Source organism: Arachis duranensis, chromosome 8, assembly GCF_000817695.3.
Source record: "Arachis duranensis cultivar V14167 chromosome 8, aradu.V14167.gnm2.J7QH, whole genome shotgun sequence".
Lineage (NCBI taxonomy): Eukaryota > Viridiplantae > Streptophyta > Magnoliopsida > Fabales > Fabaceae > Arachis > Arachis duranensis.
In genome coordinates this window covers 15386056-15393874 of record NC_029779.3, presented here as the reverse complement: position 1 = coordinate 15393874, position 7819 = coordinate 15386056, and the positions used below count along the sequence as shown (strand labels likewise).

Below are 7819 nucleotides of genomic sequence, written 5' to 3'. Positions count from 1 at the left end.
GGATAGGTTATTGAAGTTAAATTTGAGATTTTTGATTTGGTGAAAATGGGTTATGAAAAAGAAATGGATTTAACTTGTTTTTAAAAGAGATTTTGATATTTGAACTTTCAGGGTAATATGCAAGAATTGTGATTTGTCTAGCTTGCTCCCGTATGATATTTGAGCTTTCAGCGTAGATGCAAAAATTATAATTTTATTCCACTTGTTCCTGGTCAGTATTTGAGCTTTTGGGGTAGATGAACAATTATGATTTTGTCCCGCTTGCTCTCAGTTAGTATTTGAGCTTTTTGAGTAGATACAAGGATAGTGGTTTTGTCCCGTTTGCTCTAGGATGGAATTGAAACTGTTAACCCTCCGTCTGTGGTCGGACACTTAGACTTTCCCTAATGATTCCCCCATGGATATATAATAAATGAATACGAGTTTGAGTTTGGGATGCACGCACCGAGAAATTGTCCAAGGTTTGCTACCGGACTGTTAGGTTTTGGCTTATAACCGACAGATGAGCTCATTGGCCATAGAACAGGAATGCATCATTTACATTTGTGTGTATTGTTTACGGTGTGCATCTTGCATTTGACTTGCCTATTTGCATAATTGTATCTATATGCTAATTGAACTAATTGCCTTAACTGTCCTCTCTATTGTGTATTTTTTGTATTGTTTTGTTTGTGCTTGAACAATTAAAAGATTTCTTATGTTGGTGGTGGTGACGCTGATGATTTTCTTGATGTGGTACTGTCAATAATTGTTCCCTGATTATAATTGTCTTGTATCGTTTGATGCCTGTGCTTGATTTTGTTTCGAGACTGACTTTTGATGATAATTTGATTTGAGTTGGGTTGGAGGCTGTGTTTTGACTTGATTTGGGCCAGAAGCCGAGCTTATTTGATTTAGGTCGGAGGCTGTAATTTGATTTGATTATATGATGGGTTGAAGGCCGTAATTGATTATGTTATGAGATATTAATTGAGTTTTGAAATTCTTATAACTAAAGATGTGAACTTTGAATTTTAAATAATTAATTGATAATGCTTTAAATAGATTCATAAGACGAACAATAATCACTACAGTTAAAATCAATTCTTTTTTTATACGTATTCTCTTATGACATTTCTTAAAAATCTTTACTGAGAACATATATATATATATATACACTAATTTTTTTTTGTCTTTATCATTATATTTTTGTAAGAGGGATAGGAATCATGATTTGTAATAATATGTATGTATGTATATTTGTAGGTTTCACACACACAAGAGGATTGTGATTTGAATTTGGTTACATATGGATGTTTAAAAAGAAAAATTATTTTTAGTTTTTCAAAGAAAACATCGATACAGTTTTGAGTTAAAGGCTCAGCGATACAGTTTCGAGTTAAAGGCTCATATTTTATTATTAAATATATGAAAGTCGTCGTAATATTCTCGCTATCAAAGTGGCGCAATCGAAAGCAGGACATTCTCGCTATCAAAGTGGCCTTAGAGCTGCCACAATGTGTTCTCGTGCTTGGAGACACTGATAAAGATATATTGAAAATATGCTGGAATCTCGATAAAGTTAACACGCAGGGTATGTGTTGCCTTGGAGCTGCCACTGACGAATCTCTACTGAAAATCTTTGATAAAGTTGTTTCGAAATTTTACAAAAAATTTTTCCTAAAGTAACACGCAGGATGGGTGTTGCACCGAGAGATGACAGGTGGTGAATTTCTGATGAAAATCTCTGATAAAATTACTTCAAAATTCTACAAATCTCTGATAAAGTAACACATATAATGCATATTGTGTCAACGTTTTATAAATATCTACATTTATGCAAAACACCCTAAAAACTAATATTTAACAGAAACACTATTTTTTCCATATCTAATGAAATTTTACACTATTTTTAGATAAATTTGACAAAAAAATTATAAGTACCACGTAATTCCCAAAAACTATTTTACATTAGTGGAGGGTTGTTAGATAATGTATCAATTAACTCATTACCAACCAACTAATTAATAAGTAAAATTAAGGATCTAAAACCGCAAGTCCGTAACTATTAAATGTGTGTTTGGTAAACACGTTGAAATTACAAGAAGCATGTTCATTCTAAAAAATATAATTCTAGATTGGAAAAGTAGAGGTAACCAATAATTTTTTTGAATAATGTGTAAACAATGTGAATTAATAGGATTAAAAGAGTAAATTTAATTAATAGCATTAAATTAGGATGTAGTGTATTTTTATTTGATTGGTGATTGTTCATGTTGTTTAAGATAGTCATTTACCTAGCATTTCTCTTCTAGATTTGAACATGTTGGAGGGTTTATAATTTTTGTTTGGCACCAACTTTTTTTTCCTTTAAAGGCGAACATCATTCTGGATTTGAACTCTCGATCAAATTGTAGCTTTTGCTTAAAAAATTAATTGATATTTTACCAATTTTACTATTCAATTTCATTTACAATAAAAAATACAAAAAACAATCATGAGAGTTCTTAGATTTTTTTTTTCATTGCTATGCTTTACAAATAAATATTTTTTTAATATTATTATTATTACTCTTTATTAAGTTTCAATTTTTATCAATTATTTATTTATTTTTTTGTTAATAGTATAAATATTTTTATTTAGAACTTTTTTTTNTAAATTTCAATGCATAAATTAAATTCTTTTAAAAAAATTATAGTAAAAGAATGTTAAAATAATATAATTTTAAATTATATAAATTTATATCTTTTTTAGTAATTTTTGTCTAAATATAATTGTAAATGATGTAATTTAAATAACATTCATTTTATTATAAAATTTATTTTAATACAAAATTATCAAACACAAATCATCTTAACATGTAAATTTTAATCTAATCACACACTAACTAATTATTTATTATTTATTGTTTGACTACAGAAAATGGTGAATCCCGAGATTAACCGTCCCAGCTCTTGCAGCAACGCCTCTCCAAACGCCGACCCCGCCCCCGGGTGCGCTCAGGCAGCTCCTTAAAGTAGCCTCCGTCTCCGGCGGCATACAGTTCGGCTGGGCGCTATAGCTCTCGCTTCTGACGCCGTAGTGCAGCAGCTAGGGATCTCGCACGCGTGGGACAGTTTCATATGGCTCTGCGGGCCTCTCTCCGGGCTTTTCGTCCATCCCCTCGTGGGCCACGTGAGCTACCGCTGTAGGACCCGGTTCGGCCGTCGAAGGCCCTCCATTGTGTTCTCGGTGCTCGTGTTCTGGCACGCTGCCGAAGTTGGGTGGTGGCTCGGCGACACGACGCACCATTGCGGTTTTCGTGTTCGGGCTTTGGATCCTTGATGTTGCCAACAACGTCAGTTAAAGCCCTTGCAGAGCATTGCTCGGCGATATCACTGGTAAAATTAATAGGAAAAGTAGTTCAATTTTGAAATGGTTGCATGACACACTTATTTGTCGTTGATTGCGGTTTCGTTTTTGGAATTTGATCATGCTCTGTCGGTTAATTGGATTTACTTCACTGATTGAGTGAAGTGAAACCGTTGAATTGCATGGTTAGTGATGCAATTCATCTTTCTGTTGTAGCTTGATTTTTCGTCTGGAATCAAACAATAGTTGTGAAAGTTCGTCGTGAACTAAGCATGAAATCAAGAGGCTCTGGATTCATGAAACTGATTTAACTTTGACCAGGGTTTTAATACTTTGTGACTCTGTCAAGCCTTTGAAAATGGAATGGCTCAATGGCCTACTTGAATCTCAAGATTTTGGAACTTGAAGTTGTTTGGAATGAAATGTTCAGAAATACTCTTAATTTATAAATCATATCAAATTGAAATGTTCCAAATTGGTTTTGGCATAGTTTCATAGCATTTTGCATAAGCTGTGTTTGTGAAGGTGACCTTTTATGTTTGAACGGAACTTCCTCAACACACAACCTTACCTAAAGAAAATGCCCTTATGTTCTTGGACTTTGATGTCGGTTTAAATCCCTTATAATTAACACTGATCATCTGAAACAGTATATTGGCACCCTATTTTTCAGAATGTAAGCCAAGGATCACTGAAGGACGCAAGTTGCACATGCTTAATTTTCCCTGTTTATGGTCATTGGTAACATTCTTGGCTATGCAACTGGATCGTACAGTGGTTGGCACAAAATTTTTCCTTTAACAGTCACAGCTGGATGCAACATTAGTTGTGCAAATCTCAAGTCTGCTTTCTATCTCGACGTTGGCTTCATGGTGATCACCACTTTATATCAGCATCATGGTTGCACATGAAGTCCCCCAAGGTTCAATTGGGGAGTCAGGAGGTGCTTCAGAAGAACCTTTCCTGTGGGAGTTATTTGGGACATTCAAGTATTTCTCAAAGACTATAGATAATACTATCTGTCTCTGCTCAAACATGGATTGCCTGGTTTCCTTTTCTTCTTTCTGATACAGATTGGATGCGACGAGAGATTTACGGTGGTGAACCAAATAAAGGGAGTTAGAATGGGGGCATTTGGTTTGTTGTTGAATTCAGTTGTTCTTGGAATAATATCAGTTCTAATGAAGAGTCTATGCAGGAATATTAGGAGGAGTACTAATTAAGCCCTCCTAATATCAGTTGTTAGAAGGGGCATTTGGTTTTTGTGGGGAGTTTCAAATCTTATAATTTAGGATTTAATATTAGGAGGGGTACTAACTAAGCCCGTTAGAATTACTTAGTCTTTTAAGAGTATAAATAAAGAACTCTTATCATTGTATCACATAAGGAATTAATGAATTGATATTGAAGTTGTGGAAGAGAAAAGTGGCTACTTAGGCAAAGATCTACCACCATTCACCATTGTTGCTGCTGCATCCACAATCTTTACCATTCTTGGATCTCCTCTGGCTGTAAGATGTCAAGTGTTTTAAACTGACATATATGTTGCCATACCTATTCATTTGAGAAACAGAAATTCTTGAGGACAAGCAATTTTTAGTATTTTTTGTCATAATTTGAACAACATAAATACTAAATTGTCTTTAACAAATAAATTTTACTAATTCATGTGTGCAAACTCTGAAAAATGTGGGTGCAAATTGTATTGATTTATGTATGCAAAACTCTTTAAATAGGTGCAAACTATATGCTTCTTGTGTACAAAATTTCTGTAGATATGGGTACAAATTATTGCTGGCAAAAAAATGATAATATTTGTTGGTCATCTAACATCGTTCTTTGAGGAAAACATTGTGTGACACAAAAGAAAATTTGGGAAATTATGTCATTCATTGTCTGATACACACAAATTTAGTTTAATATGTTATCTGACTTATTGGACTAATTATTTCAGGTCGCTTATAGTGTTCCATATGCCTTATTGGGCAAGGTGGGCAGGCTTCTTGTGTTAATTTATTTTTTTTGGGGATATAAATTTGAGTTATTTATATTAACTGCTGATACTTCAGGATTGTCAATGGGATTGCTAAATCTTGATGTAGTTATCCCAATAGTACATCTTGTTTTGCATTGCTTTATTTTCAGTAAATGAGTAAGTCAATTTAGAACTTATTCAACTTCCATGAGAAATATAGTGTGTATCATTAAGATTTACTCTGCCATGAAGAAAAAACCCAAATTTTGTATTCTCTTGGGGAGCATTGAATTTTGAATTTAAGATGAGCACCAAGGCCCAAAAAATGTGATTTACACATGTTCAATGCATAACACTTTGGATATGAAAATCATTTCATTCTGGTGATAATGTATTTAAGACTAATTAAGCCTAAGGGTCTGTTTAGGAGAGATGGTGAAGGAGGAAAGGCAAATATTTTGTTTTCTGAGTGTATAAATGAACAAAAACTTTGGATATAGAATTTGTTGTATTTTTTTGAGCTACTGGTTATTACATTTATCATGTTGATGCCTGTAATAGATGGTGGTGTCCATGGGGTCAACTATTTGTTGGGAAAAACTCCCATCTTTGCTGTGGCAGCTGTTGCAGCCCTTATTAGTGGATTCATATCTGTCAGCTATTTCTCGATAAAGGGCAGCTCAGTGCACAAGCATCCGGTGCCAACGCAGGGTCCTGAGAAGGTTCGCACCCAAAGGGTGTAATGTACGCAGCCTAACTGGACAATTACATCCATGGTTGTTTCCATGGCCTGATCCCGTGACCTTGAGGGTACACGGAAACAACTCAACCATTGGTCCAACGCTCCTCTTCATAGTTATTCCTCGGTCTGGACCTCAAAAGGCAAGAGCACATATGTATGAGCCTGTGAGGTATCATGTTCCTTTTTCATTTTGCCACTCAATTCGTTCCACAAGTGATCATGGTAAGAGAATGAATAGCTAGCAATGTCTTGTAAATGTTTATCTTTTCCATACTTCTATTTTATTGTAGTTATTTTGGAGCCTTTCTTTTCATTTTCTCTAATCCGAATAATTGAATACTCATCATTCTTTTAATTTTCTCTAGAATGGATTGCATGAATGGTATTAAAAGTGATTAAAAGATCACATTATCACTTAAAAAGTCATGCAACTTTGTATTTTAAGTTTGAACATTCATGTTGGATCAAATGGTGTAAATTTCATCTTCTCTATCTTATCATAAGTCATTACTTTCATGTAATACATTTGCTTTTGATGTCTAAGGAATAATGTAAGAGAAGCAACTTGCATTATTTTTCCAATCATCTTGGCAACCCAAAATGTAATCATAAAAGCTGTATGTCACCAAAGTACTGAATAATAATCTAACTTGTGCAATCAGTGGAGAATCTCTCATTGTAAACTAAATCAGTCCCACCTATGTAAAGATTTTGACTTTAAATGCTAAAATGTGATGGAAACGTAACTGGGGCTTCAAAAGAATTGCTCATATGGGCAAACATCCTTTCCAACCAAGATGAGTTGCTGGTGCTTGGGAATTATATTCCACATGAAAAAAATTCTTTTGATTTTTGAAGCAATGTCAATTACAAGTTGCAGCTTCAATCATGATCTTCTGTTTGGAATCTGAGAAATTTCTGCTACTTTTTGTATAGGTTAGCTGAATTTGCTTAGTGGCCAGCAGTGAATATGTCAATTGCTCTGATGGATTTAATGCTCTTTTTTCTTTGGGTATAACCATTTTCTCTTAACAGTTGATTTGGATTTAGATCATGCATATCCTCAACAGTTTACGAGTGAATAAATTCTTAGCATGGTTTTAACATTTTATCCTCCTATTCTTAGCATTCTATATTAACATACCATAAAATGAGATGGGGGATGTAGATACATTACATATTGGACCTCACACCCATATCGATAATAAATAAATTGTATGTTGATTTTGAATTCGGTGATATATAGTTATGTTTAAGAAACGGTAAAAAAAAACTTGCTAAACATAGACATTTTGCTGAGTTGTCGTATTTGCATGTCGAACAAATTCCAGATACAACACTTATTCGACCCTAGTTTGACATATAAGTTTTTCGATATTTTTCGGACACGCTTGGACACATCTAATAAATACCATCACGTATACCTTACTCTTAAATTATATTCNAGAAATAAGAAATAAAAAATTATATTATATATATATATATATATGTTGTGTCCCATGCCTTGATAAAAATTTAAATTAGTATATCCGCATCATGTTAGGGTCTGTTCTTTATAGGTAAAACTCACAATTTAATCATGTCTAAAGAAATTAGTGTGTTAATCAAACATCAAACTTAAGATTTGAATTGATGTATTCAACATGAACGAATCCGTTGAAGGTTCTAGAGCCTAGAGGAGCATCATTGTTGTTACTGTCAAAGACAATATACACTTTGGCAAAATAAAAATTCAGTCTAATCTCCACTAACACCAACTTGTTTCATTTCCA

The 7819-nt window shown here is 33.7% G+C and overlaps 1 pseudogene; it reads left to right on the top strand.

The window, feature by feature from the left end:
- Positions 1-1407: 1407 nt before the first annotated feature.
- On the top strand, positions 1408-4998 carry LOC107460980 (sucrose transport protein SUC4-like; annotated as a pseudogene).
- Positions 4999-7819: the final 2821 nt, after the last annotated feature.